This window comes from Lepisma saccharinum, chromosome 8, assembly GCF_977018435.1.
Source record: "Lepisma saccharinum chromosome 8, izLepSacc3.1, whole genome shotgun sequence".
Taxonomy (NCBI): domain Eukaryota; kingdom Metazoa; phylum Arthropoda; class Insecta; order Zygentoma; family Lepismatidae; genus Lepisma; species Lepisma saccharinum.
Window position 1 is genome coordinate 23,774,999 of NC_139236.1, and position 20,484 is coordinate 23,795,482.

At 37.1% G+C, this 20,484-nt stretch overlaps 1 pseudogene; it reads left to right on the forward strand.

The window, feature by feature from the left end:
• The window catches only part of LOC145991705 (tubulin epsilon chain-like), a 297,725-nt pseudogene that overhangs the window by 240,913 nt on the left and 36,328 nt on the right, over positions 1-20,484 (forward strand).

Genomic DNA, 20,484 nt, shown 5'->3' on the forward strand with positions numbered 1-20,484 from the left:
ACGAAGTTCCGTTACACGATGCAAAAATTGGTGTGTGGTGTGCTGTAAGTGCCAAAAGAATAATAGGGCCTATATTTTTTGAAGACACAATAAATTCAGAGAGGTACCGCACACAAATACTCGCGCCGTTTTTTCAGTTGTTATCAGATAATGAGAGACAATATGGGTATTTTCAACAAGATTCGGCCACAGCCCATACCGCCGCTGATTCTTTGGACGCTATAAGGGAGGTGTTTGATGACAGAATAATTTCAAGAGGTTTATGGCCTTCACGTTCGCCAGATCTTACCGTATGTGACTATTATTTGTGGGGAACCTTGAAAAATAGAGTCTACCGAAATAACCCTCATAGCATCGACGAACTAAAAGACAATATAAGGGCAGAACTAGGAAGAATTACGGAAGAAGAACTTTTGCGTGTGAATCAAAATTTCATCAAACGATGCCAGGAATGAGTGAATGTAGGTGGACATCACTTTGAACAACTCTTATAACACAGGTTAGTGCTAGTTTTGCAATATTTATATAAATGTCTGCATATGTCCATAAAAATATGCGGGCATTACAGGCCGCAAATGTCGGCACCTCCGTCAGCGCCGCCCGCCACGTTTCTCCCGATCTCTCGGCTGCAGATCGAAATGGACGCACGGTACATACAAACACACGCCCCACACGTTTAGGCTGTTTTTAATATATCGAAACATATGTACATTATACATTGAAAATCAACGGGATCAAATGTAGATACAATGTGAAAAAAATGAAATGAAATAATAAAAATTGCACCTATCAAATAATGTCAGCGCTTTTGACTTTAACGTCTTGTGACGCACTTTTACTAAGCGTGTGAACCTCGAAAGGTTCGGGGATCAAACCTGGAGCCCTTTAGATGAAAGTAATTATTCTTCAATCGGGGGTTAGCGGTAGCCCGTAAGCTCTCGCTTGGCTGCATCTGCTAACTGCAGGCGGTACCTGAATAAACTTAAATTTACAGAATCCTTTATAAAATGGCAACTCTCTAGATTTGGGTTACTATGACCTTAAGTCAGCATTGGCAAATGCGACAAATCGATGCTTTTATTCTCATTCTCTAAAGCATTGTAGAACGCACTCATTCTCCAAATAGGTGACCTTTTCATGATATTTGTTCGTTCTTTGCTCACATAGAAGGTTCCATGCTTGGGTCGTGTTTTAATGTTCGGAATACGTATTTTGAATTGTGAAAGCCACAGAGGAGATCGGAGTTTACCGTTGAAAGTTTTCCAAAGTAGCATAAGGTCCCGGGCCGTCCTTCTGGGGCCAAGTCTGTCCATATGGAATTGCTCTATCAGGATATTATATGATTCTAACCTGGAGTATTCTCCTTCCAGTTTGATTTCATGCATCGCAATAATTTGACTGCGCACGTTCTAAATTTGGGGGAAGGTTTTGAACTTCTGTGTTCCATATGACAGAGCCAAATTAGAGTTTTGTACGCACTAGAGAATAATATAATATGTTTAGTGCTTGTGTACTTCTGATGCCCCTGCCCGTGTGAATAATAAAGCCAACAAGCTTGTAGGAGTCGCTTATTACTGTGTCCAGATGATAGGCGAACGTTAATTTGGAATCAAAAAGTATTCCTATAGAATTCTTGCCTTTTCTGCATTTTTAAGGTTAACACTATTTATCTTATACTCATAATCTATATGCGTATGTTGCTTGGTGTATGTAAAAGAGAAGCATTTTTTAACATTTAGGGAAAGTTTATTATATGAACACCACGGACTCGACCTATTTATGTCGCGTTGTAAGGACACTGTTATTGTTATTCTTTTGTAAACTTTAAATCGTCTGCAGACAAGAGTTTGCGAGAATCAATCAGATGTTTGCGTAAATCATTAATTAATAACACACATATATAAGAGTACTAGGCCCTACTACAACCTTGGTGACAATGAAGTTCGACCAGAAAGGAATACGTGATTAAATGCACAGAGGCATAGGCGGTGGAATGGGTGACCCGCAGAAGTGATGCATGTGTGTAAGATGAGGCGTGTGAGCAGGCAAGAATCGTGATCCCAGCATGTTGCACCCAAGGTCACGTAAAGAACGAAAACGGGGAACAATACGCGTGACATTGAACTTCGACCAGGCACCAGACCCATACGGCAAATTCCAGATAGTGGCGCATTCGACGGAAGCATGACGTCACGGACACGATAAGGGAGTCCGCCGTATATAAGCGCGTGCTGTACACTGAGGAACCGCAGTGCATCATCACCATGGCCAGGGGCAAACCTATTGACAACACCGTGAGGAGAAGAGTGGTGGAGTTGCAACGGGATGGACTCAGTGAACTGGAAATAGGGCGCCAACTGAACTTATCCAAGTCAACCGTCCACTGCATCATCAAACATCACCAAAATACGGGTACTACAGAGCCAGGTAAGGCCCCCGGTCGAAAACGCCTGCTGAGCGTGCGTCACCTACGGATATTTAGGTGCTATATCCAGACCAACAATCATGTTTCTGTGGCCGAATTACGACTGTGAACTCGAGAACGCTTTCACATTGAAGTGTCAACCAGAACCATTCGCCGTTACCTACAGCGATGTGTACCGAGTGTACAAGGCGAAACGTAAACCCTTCCTTTCCATGGTGAACAAAGGCAATCGACTACGGTGGGCTCGAATGTACCAGGGATGGACATTTCGGCAGTGGAACAGGGTTTTGTAGACGGACGAATCCATTTTCAATGTTGTGTACGGGAAAATACGGAAAGCAGTCATTTGTCGGAAGGAGGAACAGAATGAAGCAAAATGTTATGCACGTCGGGTACAGAAACCTGCGTCAGTGATGGTATGGGGATGCATGACGGCATCTGGGGTTGGCCCACTACACGTCTGTGAGGGCATTGTGAATGCACACGCCTATACACGCATACTGGAGCGGCATCTTCCCACAGTGCGAAGGCACCTGTTCCACAGGCGGCGTCTCATCTTTCAACACGACAATGCCAGGCCTCATACAGCGCCGCTGACAAGAGAATGGTTGACTCGCCATCACGTGCGAACTCTGCCATGGCCACCATCGAGTCCTGACCTCTCGCCCATTGAGAATGTGTGGCGTGTTCTTAAGCGACGTGTGCAACGGAGGGGACCCACGACAGTGGCTGCTCTTATCGCCTGCCTGCAGGAGGAATGGCACCGCATCGATGTGGAATACCTTGAACAACTCGTCCGCAGCATTCCCCGACGTATTGCCACAGTTATTCGCCGACGGGGCGGCGTCACACCATGGTAAACAGGATCCCCTCTAACAGTGGTCGAACTTCAATGTCACGTGTAGATGGATAAAAATGTTTTATTTTGTGTGGACACCACACATTGCTGCGTTGCAGCGGAAATTTATATGTTTTCCTTTGTTCCATGTAGCCTGCTGAATAAAATATGTTCAGCATATGCATGTGTTCTCCTTCTTTCACAATGCACTCCTATATTTGTGACTGGTCGAACTTCATTGTCACTAAGGTTGTACATCTTGTATGCATCTGTGCCACTCCAAGGAAAACAAATGCTACAGCCGCCTATGGAAGTTGTCACACAAATGTCTTGCTTTTAAAATACAGTGGCGGAAGGTCAATCTTTCTAGGAAATATGCAACTTTCCTGCAGATATATGAGAGTTTCTTGAAGAGCTATTCCATATGCCAACTCTGCAACTCAAACCATCCTCTGCAACACAGTTCGTTTTATGAGCGCCATCTTCATAAATTGTTTGCAACATGATTCTTTACTTTAGCAGGTCTGTATCGCAGGCAGAGGAGCTGCGGTTGGGAGTTTTTACTGAAAGAACTAGGATGACAAATTAGCAATAAACCCTGGGACAAACAGCACTTTGAATCAGAACCCGCTCACATAATGAGTATTAACTGAAAATTCAACCGATAGATGGCTGTACAGGAGGCTCTGCGGGAAATATGAACACAACATAAAGAAAATGAGAAGCAGTGTTAACCTCTGTCGTAAGTTATCTCAATTTAATTTTTGCTATTACTTTTATATAAATGCATTCTTCTGTTTAACAAAGTTCATGTTTAAAGTTTAGTCCAATACTAATATGCACAGTAGCTTGACGTGACATTCTCAGAAAAGAAGAACAAAGAAAATTGAGAAACTAAATAGCATGTAAAATGAGAAGTTGAAGAGATAAAAGAAGAACGATAGGAGGCTGAGGAAAGAGGAGAAACCATACATTACTTGAAAGTCTAGAAGAATAGTGGGAGACGAAGAGAGGGGGGAGATAGAGAAGGAGGCAAAGGGAAAGAAGAGAGAAGGAAAGAGGATTCAGAGAAAGAGAAATGGAAAATTGAGAAGGCAAGAGGAGACAGAGAAAGGGGGAGAAGAGAGAAAGAGAGAGGGAGAGAGAGAAAGAGGGGGGAAAATAAAGTGAGGGCGAGAAGAAGAAGTGAGAAGAAAATTAAGAAGTTATAAGGTAATAGAAAGAGGAAGAAGGCAGAAACGAGACGACAGGTACAAGAGAATTTAAGATCACTAAACTATTCCCACTGCACAAAACTGAGTAATTAGAGGCTCAGAAGAGATAAGTATGAGTTGCAAGGGAGCCCTCAGAGGGAGACCAATGGACCACTTGCGCCTCCCCTGAAATATCTGGAAAAGATAAGTACAATTTGGATGGTGAAATAGTAGCGATATTTATCAGAAATAATATTGTTTTTGCGATTTAGAGGCTGCTAGTTACAAGAATTACAAAATAAAGGGAGAACGTTTTCACAAGAGATATTAGAATCATGTTGACGGCCGAGTGTGCGGGACGGAAAATATTTCGTCGTTACGGAATTGGGACTAAACAAATTCTCAATTTCCAAACCACGTCGGGAAAAATTAAAAATTTCTTTATGAGGCGAAAATCTCGAATTGTAAACATTATTTCTCCTTCAAGAGATTGTTTTTTCACATCTGGAATATAAAAACTGTTAATTTGAAGACATCAGATATTTATAGCAGAGAAAATATCAAGAATTAACATCCGTTAAATAAGATCCTTTAGAATTTCTCAGCTGATCGGGATTACGAAAAGTCGGGAACTGACCATTACAATTCACATCCCGTCATTTACATTTATTACTAGTTTTACTGTACCCTTCGGCACGTAAAAAAATGGATCAGAAGTGCCATGAAGGACTTTTGATTGTACTCTGTCTCGGTTATATCTGGAGCAAGACCGTACATAGCGGCAGCGAAGCGGGAGGGGGGGGATTGAGTGGGGAGAGCGAAGCTGTACACGCCGCTGCGAGGGCTGGTAACTGCAGTCGCTTTACTTCCTTCACGCTATCCCATTCCCTCTCGTGTTCATTATTAGACAGATCTCGCGTCACTATTTGCGCAGAGACTTGTTTTTGTTAGCTTCCTCCAGAGATAACCTGGAACAGAGTACAGGTAGTCTCTGTTATCTGTGCTTTGTGAAAAAGTATAAAAACACAAAGAACTGTTCATCAACAAAGTGATGTATGTTCATGGAAAATAAGCAAGACGAATCCAGTTTCTATCTAGAGTTTGAACTTGTACATTTTCAATTCAAATTGAATTTTATGATTTGTAAAATAAAGGGTGTTCCGTATAGAACGCCGAATTTGAATCGAGTGCTATTGCTTTGTATCGAGGTTGGCAGATCTGTTCTTACCAATGTTGGTATCTGTTGTTATGCCGATTAATGTAGCCTCAATTGTTTTGACTCGTTTGTTGTGGTTACGATATGGAAAAGTTTACGATTGAGCAACGTGTTGTTATTGTGAATACATTTTACCAAAGTGGTGACCAGGAATGGCCGGCAAGGTCATGTGATCTTACACCCTGTGATTTCTTCTTATGGGGGTTTGTGAAATCACAGGTGTACGCCAACAAACCACGAAGCCTTTTGGAACTGAAGGCGGAAATCATTCGGGTGATTGGAGGCATCGGGACAGAAATCTGCGAGAGTGTTATCAATAAGTTTGTGGAGCGCATAAATGCATGCAGGCTCAGTAGGGGTGGACATATACCTTACATTGTCTTTCATACGTAAATGACAGATGTTACTACTTACATATATGTGAAATATAACTATTTTCATGATATTTTCCCTATTTTTATTTATTTTTCGAATTCGGCATCCTATACGGAACACCCTATATAGAAATATACTAATAATAGCAGTAATAATAATAACAATAATAATAATAATAATAATAATAATGATAATAAACGTTTCTATGATATGAGGTCATGATAGAAAATATTACTCTGCCCCACCCCAATGAGAAAAAATCCTGCAGGATGCCCTTGATTATTTTTTGTTTAAGTGAATTTTTGTTTTGTTTATGATAAATTAGCTCAAAACTAATATGTATGTGGTATTACCTTCATGTAATTATTTTTCTGGTAATGGTGGTCAATTATATTAAAATGTATTGGTTAACATGAATTAAGCATAGGAAAGTTCATTATAAGATAAAACTGTACAACCTAGTATTCTAAAATCTGTTTTGTTTTTGTTTTGGAGGGTGGCAGTATGTAAGGATGTAATCTTCCCGTCGTTGTAAGCATGATACAGACAGTTTTGCTATGTGTGTGGCATCTTCCTTAGTTCAAAGGCACTAAAACATAGGATAAAGGAGGGCAACAACTTCTGCTCAGCATTCAAATCTTATTTCGGTATGTCTGTGGGAGACCAAGACAAAAAATGGGCATCACATGTTGTGTGCGGGTGCTGTAGATCCACTCTCAAAGCCTGGTATAGAGGAGAAAACAGGAAAATGAAATTCGGCGTACCTAGAATTTGGCGAGAACCTTCGGATCACCTATACAACTACTATTTCTGTGTTGTAGACTTGTCCCATCACAAGAGGGGTAAGAAAATGTGTTTTTGAATATCCTAACCTGCTGATGAACGTGTAGATACCAGTATTGAATCGATACCGACATCTACCACGAAGAAGGCCTCTCAGGGGATGCAACTGATACACCTCAATTCCCCATGCAAACTGAGTTAAATGACTTAATCAGGGATCTAGGACTAGCAAAATCAAATGCAGAAATTTTAACATCGCGATTAAAGCTTTGGAACCTATTGGATAAAACCTGCAAGATATCCCTCCAGAGGAAGCATCATGAAACTTTCTCACAATACTATACTCTCACAGAAACAATATGTTATTGCCACAGTGTGGATGGCCTTTTCAAAGAAATAGGGTTTGAAATATAACTCAAGGGACTGGCGGCTCTTCATTGACAGCTCCTGCAGGAGTCTTAAAGCTGTTCTCGTTCACAATCGAAATAAGTGATCATCAATTCCAATCGCTCATTTGACTCATCTAAAGGAAGATTACTCCAATGTTCAACATCTTCTGCAGGTGGTAAGCTATGCTGAACATCAGTGGGAGGTAATCGGTGACTTTAAAATGATTGCATTTTTGATGGGCTTACAAGGGGTAAACACAAAGTATTCTTGTTTTCGCTGCCTTTGGGATAGAAGGGATACAGGTAGACATTTTGAGACTTGAGTGTTAGAGATTGGACAGAAATCCATGAAGTGGGAACGCCTTCTCAAGCAGGAAAGATCCTAATGCCTCCCCTGCATATTAAGCTTGGTCTCATCAAGCAATTTGTGAAAAGATTATTACATACAAATGTGGAAACTTCCAAGTACCTTCAGACTGTTTTCCCCAAACTATCCGAGGCTAAGATAGAGGGTGGAATTTTTGTGAGCCCTCAAGTGAAGAAACTTCTTAACGCTGACGACTTCATCAGAAAGATTCAGCCTGTTGAAAGAAATGCCTAGAATAGCTTCAGGGACATAGTGAATAGTTTCCTGGGTAATCACAGGGTGGAAAATTACAGAGATGTAGTACAGGGTCTTCTGAATAACTACAAAGCAATGGGATGTAGAATGTCTGTAAAGGTGCATGTACTCCATTCACATCTAGATGTCTTCAAATCCCACATGGGTGCATGCTCAGAGGATCAGGGCGAAAGGTTCCATCAGGACTTACAATTGTTTGAAAGAAGGTACCAGGGACAGTATAATGAGCGGATGCTAGGCTAGTACATCTGGGGACTGATCAGAGAAGCTGATGTACATCTCAATAGGAAAAGTAGGAAAACAACACATTTTTAGAGACCTTATTATCTTTACATGGAATGTACAGGTCTTCTACTGTAGCCCTTTCTTTATATTTCCTCACTCCATTTGGACATGTGTTCAAACTTGTTTATCAATGTAAACCAGCTCTCATTGTCCCAAATACATGCATTTACTAAAAAATCAGAAAATCGTTGTAATTTCATTAAAAACAATTTCCCATATGTAAAATTGTGTTTTTCTAGTGTTTTGTAGTAAACTGCATCGGAAACAGGAAAAAAATTCACTAAAACAAATTTTTGTTACATGGTGTGATTATTTGTCAACGGAAAATTGCTATAATTGATGTAAAGACTGACCAACATTTTAAAAAATCCATTTTCTCTTATCCGAGACAAAAGAAACATATCTGCAAAATAGTGGTGTGACTTCAACTTGACAGCAACTTGAACTGCCGTAAGGAGTTCAGAAATAATGAACTTCACAAAAGACTACATTAGAAGTCCATAAATATCTATAATTAGCCACAGTTACCTGAAAATAAAGTAATAGACTGGAGTGCAAAGTTGCAGCATGTATTTCTGTCACAATCGCATAAAGATTGAGATGGTGTTTTAAGTCCACTTTATGCATGGTAAGGCTAATCGGGACTGGACCTACATGTATGTGCGTCCACCTGGTATCGAACCCGAGACCCCTTGGTTACAAAGTCGCATGAAGAGAATGACAAATGTTACAGTAAAGGTACAATTTTTTAGTATGATAATTCACCTGGTCCTTCATCCAGTTTCATAAATAAAAGTTTGACAAATGTTCAGTTTGTCGAAATATTGAACACAGTGCTGAAAACACAGAGCGTAATCATTATCTTTTCTGTATCTTACACGAGAGGTTACAGTTACAGGCCGACTACAATCTGTCGACACTGATTAAGATTTGAATAAGTTGAATTTTGATCTGTAGGAATATGCGCGTGATATGCTATTATTCAATTCAATTCAATTTTTCTTTATTAAAGGGCGAGGTTCAGCCTGCGGCTGTTCTACCACCTAACCACGATGGATACATATACATACGTACTAAATACATTCTACATACTAAATGTTTGTACAAATAACAAAAAACAAATAAAGAAGAAAAAAGTAAACATAAAGAAGTCACAAAAAGAACAAATTTTTACAAAAGTGAGAACAAAGGCTAGTCTACACACTAAAAGAGAAAGGAAAAATACTGTAAACATATACACAAATTAATTGACTCAATTGTGCTTGGTGTGATATAGTTAAGAATGATAGGAATTAATATTATGTAAAAACATATAAATGTTCTTAATATAGGACAAAGGACAACATATCGTCATTGGCAACATGTAAGGGGGGAAAAATAAACAAGCAAAATGAAAATGAAAATACTTGTTTTTAGGAAGTTGGTATAGAAATGATAGCTATTAATCGTGAGTGCTGGAACACAGATATTGTTCATTTAACAATAGAGTTTTTAGTTTGTCTTTGAAGTTATTGCGATTAATGAGGGAAGGAGAAAGCATTCCACGCTCTTGTAGCTGAATATGTTAATGGTGATTCGAAATTCATTGTTTGTTTCTAAACATTGCTAAACTTTGCACTCACTCTATGACAATAATGGCATTGTAGAAAACCATCCTGGACCTTTTCTCTGAGCGTAATGGCTGATGTACTCGATACATTTAAAATAATAAACAAAAAAACGTAAATTTGATTTCAGAAAGGAACTCAAATGACATTGTCCGTGCACTGTTACAAACCTGATGTTGTGCTGCACACCATAAAAAGGTGTATTAACTTTTCTTTTGTTTGTTTAATCATGTCTACACCTGTCCCAAACGGAACACAGCACAGCACCTTGTAACAGTCAAGATATCTAACATTAATTAATGAATAACACATCTAATTATTGCAGGAGAATCGTTTCGACAGAAATTATAATCTTCCTTCCCACTTTAAACAGACTTAGGACTGTCAGATTAAACTACATTAGTTAGTTCATTTTAATGTGGATGGGTGTCTTATTGATAGTAAATACAAGATTCCAAACTATTTTTGAAAGTTTTTGAGGATAGATATTGATGTTGCTCTGTTATTTTTAAACTTCAAACGTTGTGCAATACAAAATCTGCATGCTGTAGTTTCAGCGATTGAGTCTTAAAAATCAGCAACAGTAATAGTTGAAATTGAACATATGAATGCATTGCTTTGAATTTCAATAAAGCTAAACTCCAAAGCAGAACAGCTCATCAAGTGTGCTTTTCGTTAAGTAAAACATGGTGAGCGTATCGAATTTTGGTCCTACGAATCCAAAATTTCCGCGTTTATCTATATTTAGTGAGAGTGGTTGAAATGAGGTCGAAGAGTTTGTACAGGCTTGGCACTTTTATCGTCAATAAGACACCTTGCCACAATATTTCTTTTGTAAATAGACTGCAGTTTAATCTGGTGTGGTTAAAAATTATGATTTGCTGCCGTAATAAACACAGCACAAAAGTGAAAATCGAGAAAAAGTTATAAAAAAGTACACAATCTGAAAATCTTCGTGGCGTATATTCATTCATTCATCTGTCACATGGGAGAATTACAAGCCTTACCAAACCCAAAGAGACAAAAACCTCAAGAAAAATGAATATTAGATAAAGTGAAGAACATTACAAAAGAGATAATTGTAATCTTGATTTAGACTAAATATAGACATTAAAGTGAATACACTAAGTAAAATATAAGACTCACCCTCTCCGAAACATAAATGAACCGTTTCAAATTCAACTCTTCCTCATTTGTCATTAAAAATTAACACAAATTGGAACATTAAGATTCCCCAAAATAGCTTTAAATGATGTTATTAGATTTTAATTCGAACGCCTACAACTTATGAAAAAGAATTGTTAATTTATCTATAATTTGATTTCAAATTTCTATTTAAGAACTTTATAAAATTTGCTGACATAAGCTGATAAAATATTTCCAATAAGTATTATTAGGAATCATATATTATATCGCCTCCTGATTAGAATAGTCAATAATTACATTCCATGGAAGTAGTTCAGTGTTGAATATACCCGAGCTCGTACATTGAAAATCAACGGGATCAAATGTAGATACAATGTGAAAAAAAATGAAATGAAATAGTAAAAATTGCACCTATCAATGCATAAGACATGTTTCAAAATGAAAAAAAAATAAAAGTATCATCTTCACTTACTACATTATTCCATTGATAAAAAGAAATTACATATCCTGAATATTTCAAATGAACAGTAGGTGTCCTACGTTCGCTCCTCATAGTCAGTCTTAATTCATGCAATTCGATAATTCTGATACGAAAAAGTATTCGGAAATTAGAAACATTTAATTCGATTGGTTGACACTCTCAAATTATTTCCCCATTTGCTCATGATAATTGTGCCACTTTTAATGTGTCCTACATTGATATATTCAGGATACTTCGGCAAATGAGAATATGAGTTCGGAATGAAAGGCTACTTATTTTCAAAGTGAACAGCCTTTTCTAAAGAAATACAAGTTGGTTTCATTTTGAAACATTTGTGTTGTGCAGCATGTTTTATTGTTGTGGAAAAATGAGTATTGCTATTAGAGATGGAAACGTTTTTTAATTATAGAGCTATATTTGTTATTATTGTCGCTATTATTACTATCATTATTATTATTATTAGAGTCTAATATTTATCATAGCACTTGTATTAAACGACTCTTATCCAAGCATGCACTAAATCAGAACAAGTCACAATTTAATTTTAATCTAATTTAAAATGTAACATAGTTACATATACATAGTCAAATATGTTATTGGATACGGGTTTTATTTGCCAGATTTTATGTAAAATATTTATTTCATGATAAAATCAAAAAGAAGATAATACTGCCATTCTAAATTTTCATAGCATTAACCTAACCTAACCTAATCTAATTCCTAGATATAATTTTTATTTGAATTCCAAAATCTAATAAATGTGGATACTATGAATTTTAAATTGGTTAGTAATAAAAAATTGAAGGTTGTAATTATTTAATCCATTTGTGACTACTTTGAATATAATAAAAAAATTAATTAAGGATGATTTAATTGGTTTTAAATTTATTGAAATATATTTAATGACAATATATATTGAAGAGTATGGATGAATACACAGCTAATTAAACTCAAATAAGCACCGGAAAAAAGAAGTGATGCCATCAAGCATGTTCCAGAATGAAAAATATTCATAATAGAAATTGTATTTTCCTTGCATTGATCAATAATGACAACAGTAATTCTGCATCCTCAATATTTCAAAAATACTAAAAAATAACAGTAGCTGTCTTAATTCGCTCCTCATAGTCAGTCTGAGTTCTCGCAGCTCTTTACTTCTGATGCAGATAAGTATTCGAAAATTATAAATAATAAATATAACTGATTGACACTCTCAAAATAATTCCCCCTCCCCGTTTGCTCATGATAATTCTCCCACTTGTTTAATCTGCCCTATCTTGATATATTCAGGATACTTCTCTTTAAATTAATTTAGAAATCCAAAGTGTGTATGTCAAATAGAACTACATGTCACAAGATTTTCATCCTGGAACATAACTCGAATTACTTTACTTTACTTTGGATACTTTGTTTAGTAATTTTATGATTTTATGTTTTGTACAACTCAATAGTAAATTTGAAAATAGTATTAAGAAAAATGTTTATTATCTAATATTTTATGTAACTTTTTAAATATCTGAAGCAAAAAGAAATTAAAATTGCAAATTTTATTATACTTGTAATTTCAAGTTGTTACATTGTAATCAACTAATTACTGGTTTCTGTAAAGGTAAGTGATAAGTTATTCTTATAATTCGACCTTCTTGCAATAAAATTGAGTTTGGTAAGTAGGTTCTCTCTCTCTCTTTTGTTGGCCAAATTACGCAAGGTACATAGCCTATTTCGCGTGGTATCCAAATTCTGTTAAAATTCCAACAATAGAATCAAATTTTACTTCAATGTCGGCTTGTTTTAAATGTAGAGTAAGGATAAACATAAAAAATGCAAAATTAAATTCAGAAAACTAAATTGACAGTGAAAGAAATTAGTGGTTGAAAATGCATTAATCTCAAGACAATTCCCCATTTTCTAAACTTCCATTGCCTCAAAAAATGTTGAAAGAAGATTCGTCTAATCTAATTAATATAAAAATACCCTTGAATGACGTGTGAGAAAATACGGCTTTCTCAATGCCAACCTGAAAACGCACATCCTGTAAAATAGAAGATCATTTTAAAAACTGAATAAGGATTAAAGCAAATATAAAATTACATAAGGAAATAGCTAGCAGAGATAGCACAAAACTACTCTCAGGTAGACAGAAAGAGTACACCCTTCATTTCAACGAAGTTTTCAAAAGATTACCTTCATAGAACAATGAAATAGCTTTTGCAATATTGTTAATATATCTACATATGAACATCAATTAGTTTACAAGTTAGTTCTTTGATTATAAAACTTGTCAACATCAGGAGTAAATGGGCTGAAAATGCGTTATCTTATTAACGATGAACATTGTTAAGTATTTCATTAAATACAGACAAACACATTTTGAAGAAACTAATTTCAAAAGTAAACACAACTTCGACAGGCTGTAATGTTTTCAAATTCTGTGCAATATCTTCCAGATTCATTTTATAATAGAATGTACATAAAACAATTTACTGATTAACACTGTCCACTTTCGTATAGCCAAGAGATTGCAGATTTGATTCCCGGTGAATATATATTTCACAATGGTTGAGATCGCATTTCAAACTGTTGGCTTACTTAGTTCCGATTAGCATATCTGAGCATGAAGTGCTCTGAAAACAATTTTCTTTAAACAATCCAAATGTGATTCAAAATCAAATACACTTTCTCCTCCGCTTGGCTGTAATTTGATAGACCAACTAACACCTGTGTTATCATATTATATTAGTTATTATTATATAAATTTCTACCATTTCATATTTTGTATATAATTATTACACATTACCGCCTCGGTAGCCAGTGGCACACTCAAGATGTGGTCTTTGAAGTACCCGATTCTTGTCTTAGGAATTTATTTGTGAGTCTTCATCAGTTTCCTTCTGATCATCATTCATCTTCATCGGAATGATTAGCTAAAAATGGTATAAAAACATCGTAGAATCAGAAAAATACAATTATGATGCTTAATCTTACTCCTTTGTAGCCCTACTACTTCCACATTTGACAATCAAGAACTCTAAATATTATGTTTGATTCACCGTTACGTATCAGCATAAAAGTATGAAAGTTGGATAAATGAATTTCATGGAACACTAGAGGAACTCGTAAAATATTGAAAGATCAGTCTCTGGGTTCATATTTCGTTTTGTTCATTGAAAACTATTTGATTAGTCACCCGATGCCTTACTGGTAGCTCCAAGTTATATTTCCAGTTCTTTAATCTCGAACCTTTAAGTAATTAAATGCTAGCTTATTAACTTAAACATACCACTATTATCTCAGCTGTCTTGATGTAGTTTAATGTTCTAATAAAAACAAATCCATTCTTACTTACATCTTTTAACATTTCCTGAACATAATCCTATGTGAACGAATTGGACATTGTAGTTCATGAAGCCATGGCAATTGTAGCAACAATGGTTGCTAGTACAACAATAACGATATGGTTCATATAATCATTGTTTTGAGAAAAGCAGGTCCATCCTAACGAAAAGAGTAATTGTCGCTTTCAAATTTTCTTGCTCGACTATACCCTGTCCCAGCTAACTGTAGAGCAGGGCCGCGCATATCGGCAGAGGAGGAGGAAAATCGAGTAGTGAAAGCGCGAAATTTCATGGCATGTGCGGACGTACGGTCCAGACTTTAGTCCGTACTCTAAATGCACGGCTTGTCAAAACTTGCTCTTGCAGTTTTATCCCTAATATTTCCCTAAGAAATTCTTAAACCAATCGTACGGACCTGGAGATAAAAATACGGTCCGTTTGCCATGTGCTTTCAGTATTATCCTTTTCAAAAGTTTGCATCCCTTACAGAGAGAACGGGTAACTCCCGTCGCCCATTACACAATCCTGTTTCTCTCACTGTTCACTGGTGGAGCCTCTCGCCTCACTACTTGCAAAGAGACTTGTTCTTGTTCGCCTGATCTACAGTTAGCTGGTACGGGGTTTAGCTCGCATTCCGACGGTTTGACACAAGTGTCCACTGAGACGATTTTGCCTGGACATAAAGCACGGAACAACGAAACTTTCAACTTTCCAAATTCCAGACTCTCGCTCATACAACGTTCCATGAACTACCCAGTTAGTTCAACATCTGAAACCAAATATATATCTTCATCTATTATTCGTCTTTTATCACCAACGTACAGAAAAAGTGTGTACTTAAGTAACCATAGAATATTGTGAAAATGAGTTCTGTTGATCTTGGTTCAGTTTTGTGTTGTTCTGTACCGTTTTTCTATTGATTTTTAATTGTTGAACTCTTTGATAGTACAGGGGTGTTGCACCACCCCAGAGTGATTTCATATTTTTTTATGTTGGGCTTACTGTTAAAATTTTCAAGCATGATTACGTAATGACTTGGATTGTTATTTTATGTCCACTTTATGTACGTACATAAGGGCCAACCGGGATTGGACCAACAGTTTCAAGTGGAATCCAAACGACTGCGCCTCCACCGTGTGTAACGTGCAAGTTCGCCGAGAGCTTTTCTTTAGTTTAATTGCGGCTGGACCTCATTGTTACAATATTTACCTTAAGGCCGGGATCTATTTTATAAGCACCTCGGTAGACGTCACAAAAATCAAACGGGTGGAGGTTAATGTTGCGTTGTTCGCAACGCCTCAAGTTACTATGAACTTCAGTATCCTTTGTTTTCAGGATTGCAAACAATTATAGAGGGGGGGTTAGTAAATGGTCGACAAAATACAAATTTTACCAAAGAAGGATTCGTAAGATCGGGTAATGTAATAACATAAATAGTACAACTATTCAGTTTCCAAAAATGCGTTACGCACCGTAACCCAAACTAGCTTATGACACTCCAATATCACTACTACTACTTTTGCTATTCTACAAATATCACTAACTACGATACCTGATGTATTCTTGCGTACATGCGTCTTAACCGCATGGAGAAATTGGGAAGGTGACTAGCGTTAATTATGTCAAGAAACAGGCAATTGTCCAATTTTAACAATTTTTAATAACAATGCAACTTTTTTTTGGCGTTGAACAATCAACAATAAATTTGAGGTTAACCCCTTCCTTTGTAACAGCATAAACCAGGTTACGTCAATAATTACATTAATCAATTCAATATTTGTTTTCCAGTAGCATACCGTAAAATATAAGTCAAGTACAAAGTTATGCCTCTTTTTTTTTTTTAAATACGCATAAAATCGGAACACCTACACAATTTGTGCAATAAGAATTTTCACCGCATTTGTCAATTAAATGCCTATGTTATTTAACACACACAATGTTAATCAATTGTTCAACAAGACGATTTCACTAAGAACAACGCCTCGATTCAATGTGCAAAGAAACTTACAATTTTATTCAACTCCCGTTTCTATCCAAGCTTAACCTTCTCGTAATTACCTTGTTTAATCAAAAAACGTTTCTTATCATTTAATAACAATAACCACCAATTATGATTACTATAGATTCATAAAACTGTATACATTCACATTTGAAATGACGGCGCAAAGAATTTACCAAAATCTTTTGTACGAGGAAGAATTTTTCTCCCTAGATGCTCATTCCCTAACAACATAATTTATTGCCTTGTGCAATTCGACAATAACTTAATCAAATCTTATTATAAAGAACAAGAAAGTGCAAAAGGGGGGGGGGGGCTAAATGACGATTTGTCGCGATTACCTCAAGTACTGATTTGCGACGTACTTTACAAATGCCAAGTAAAGGCTTTTCTTAGCAAAAGGGAAATGTGGGGGAGCGTTTGCCAATCATCAAACAGTAAGCAGTTTTGCACTCGCGTGTTTCATATTATCATTTTTAACTTTTTGTCCACACGTTTAAACTGGGAGACGTATATCACGGTATCGTGATGAACCATTAACTTTTACGATGAGCGGTATTCAGATTAGCAATTTAGTGAGCTTTTACCAACTCGATTAACGAAAGATTTATTTTGCAACATGACGCACTTTCGTAAGCTATTCACACAATTCGTAGTCAAATAAGAAAATCAGGTTTTTTCCGTCGCACTACTATTCACCACAAAAATACATCAAAATCCACTTTTGCCTACCTTGTTTTAATAGTGGCAACTTCTCGGTCCTGGAAAATGGGACACAAATTCCTTCAATTAATGGCAGTCAAATCCACATTGATGAGTGCACGTCTCGGCTGGAATTCCGAAAGTAGTACGTGTTCAACGATATCCAATACGACTTCCAATAGCATTTTGTCAAACGGCCTTTTTTCAAACACACGCGCCCATTTCACCAACTAGGTACCATATTTACCAAGTAATACTTGCAAATTTTACAACAAAGTTTATCGAATTAGACTTAACGAAACTCGGCAATTTCATCGCGTATTACGATTTACAAGTCAGACAATCAAAGTTCAAACTTCGTTACCGACGACGACATTCCACAGATTAGACTAGAGAGTTGTTGGTGGTACCAAACGAAAAACACGACTGTCTGCTCTCCACGCACATGTCTGCACACTTTCACTTCCGTTGAACCAGGGGGCGTGATTTTACGATTGATAACTTGCAAGTGACTAGTAGAGCCATCTGTCGTGAATCGTATGAACTAAATAATAAGCGATTGTACATTGCGTATTTGAGCGTAGCCATTTCCAACCAAAAAGTTGGAAGTTGTAAGATTTATGTGAAATAACTTGCCATAAATCGTTACACGTGTATTGACCTCGGGATGACATTACCACTACGCCATCAGCTTTATTACTAGGTGCAGTCAGATGTTGGAAAAAACATTGTTTGTGCTAATAATAATCGACCCTGTAGGGTGGTTATATGCATGCGAAAATGTTGTCCTACAATTATGGAAAATGGCATTCAAAAAGATGACCGAGAGTGGATTCGCTACTCGTACTTTTGTGTGTGTGTGTGTCAGATTTTGAAAGAAGAGGATGGCTGATGATGATGACTACAGATAATATGAAATTGAGGAAAATGTAGAGGAGTATGTGGAAACTCTCTCTAGAAGTGCATTTGGATCCGGTCGTAACCCGACCTTGTTTAACATAGCAAATTTATTTAATTTTTCTTTCAAAATTGTAAAAAATAAATAAGTTACAATAGAATAAAGTAATGCATCATATATTAATGCTTAGGAAAAGAACTGGCATGTATTGTCATATCTACATTGTGTACGAAACCTTTGGGGTAACAAATAATCCACGGTATCAACAAAAGGTGCCAAATACAGAGTGTCCCAAAAGTCATGCAACCTGATGTTTACGACAGTATAACGGAATAGCGAAACGGAATGAGAAGAAACGCTTTCTGCCAAGAAAATTCCCTGTATATTGGGAAAATTTAGAGAGACAAACATATGTAAGGACATGCATGTTTTAATAACAAATAAGCAAAGTGTTGCCAAAGGCGGATTTTTTTCTTTTTTTTGCAAATCGTGTGTATTGATGCACAGAACTCACTGAGGTAAATTATTGAAACATTTCACAATACCAACGAACAATTTAGATGGCCATCTATTGAATTTGACAGAAAAAGAACTTTGACGAAGTTTCAAAAACATTGCACAAGGGAATAAATGGGCTGTTCCAAAAAAATCGATGTTTTCAAAATATTACGAGGGACACTGGCAACACTGTTGCTGTCCCATGTCACTAACAGATGTGTTTCACCTCAGGCTATCACACTAAGGCACTTTTAATGACAAAGGAGGAAGTTGGTTATTCTCGAACATATGCAATAAATTACACAGACCTTGCAACCCTGAAATGTGGGTACAATTGTTATTTTTTCTGTGCCTTAGGTGGTTGCTGTTTGCCGCGAACGGCATTCCAGATTGTGTCTACTTATGCTGATGTCGTGTGTGTGTTTTCAAAATGCCATATTCTACACAGAAAAGAGTGTTTATTGTTGAAGAATATATCCGAACATTGTCATATTCTGGGGTAAGAGAAGCATTTAGTGCCAATTTCCGACTACTCCCTGTCCAGACAAGTCGTCAATTTTTCATCTTGTGCAAAGGTTTCGCCAAACTGGGTCAGTACATTACAGGCAACGTTCAGGGTGCCCTTCTGTGTTAGGATCTCATGTTATGCAGTGTGTTGAACAAAGAATGGTGACATCACCACAAAAGTCTGTTCGGAAGCTCATCTCAGAATTGGACTTACGCAAGCCAACTGCTCACAAGGCTATACGAAAATTGAAATTTTACCTGTATAGAGTTCGTGTTGTTCATGAATTGAAAGCGGCAAGGTTGCGTTACTGTCATTGGTTTCAATCATTCGTTCAACAAAATGGTGTCAATGTACTGAATAAAGTTGTTTTTTTTTAGCGTCGAAGCCTGGTTTCAATTGGATGGGCATGTCAACAGCCAAAATTCCAGGACGACAGAAAACCACATCAGTTGCATGAACTACCCTTGCATTCTCCGAAAATCGGTGTATGGTGTGGAATATCGCGACATCATATTGTGGGACCGTTATTCTTTGAGACAACAGTGAATACCGCTGTGTAAGGGGATCTCATAATGCAATTCGTTGCTCTCCTGGAAGAAGACGAACGTGATGCTTGGCTACTACAAGATGGAGCAACTTGCCATACATCTAATGAATCTCTTCGTATGCTGAGAGATTTTTTTGGTGATCGTCTAATATCTAAGGATTTATGGCCCAGTCGCTCGCCCGATTTAACATCTGCAGATTTTTCCTGTGGGGTTACTTAAAGGGGAAAGTATACCAAACGAGACCCAGAACATTGGAGGAGTGATACGAAACATTACACAGGAAATTGATAATATCGGTGCTGCAACCCTCAGGAAGGTATCTTAGAACATGATCAAGCGAACCAACTTATGTATCCAAGAAAATTGTGGACACTTCGAACATTTGCTTTAATTTGTAGGGATACCCACATTTCAGGGTTGCAAGGTGTATATAATTTATTGCATATGTTCGAGAATAACCAACTTTCTCCTTTGTCATTAAAAGTGCCTTAGTGTGATAGCCTGAGGAGAAACACGTCTGTTAGTGACACGTGACAGCAACAGTGTTGCCAGTGTCCCTCGTAATATTGTGAAAACATCAATTTTTGGAACAGCCCATTTATTCCCTTGTGCAATGTTTTTGAAACTTCGTCAAAG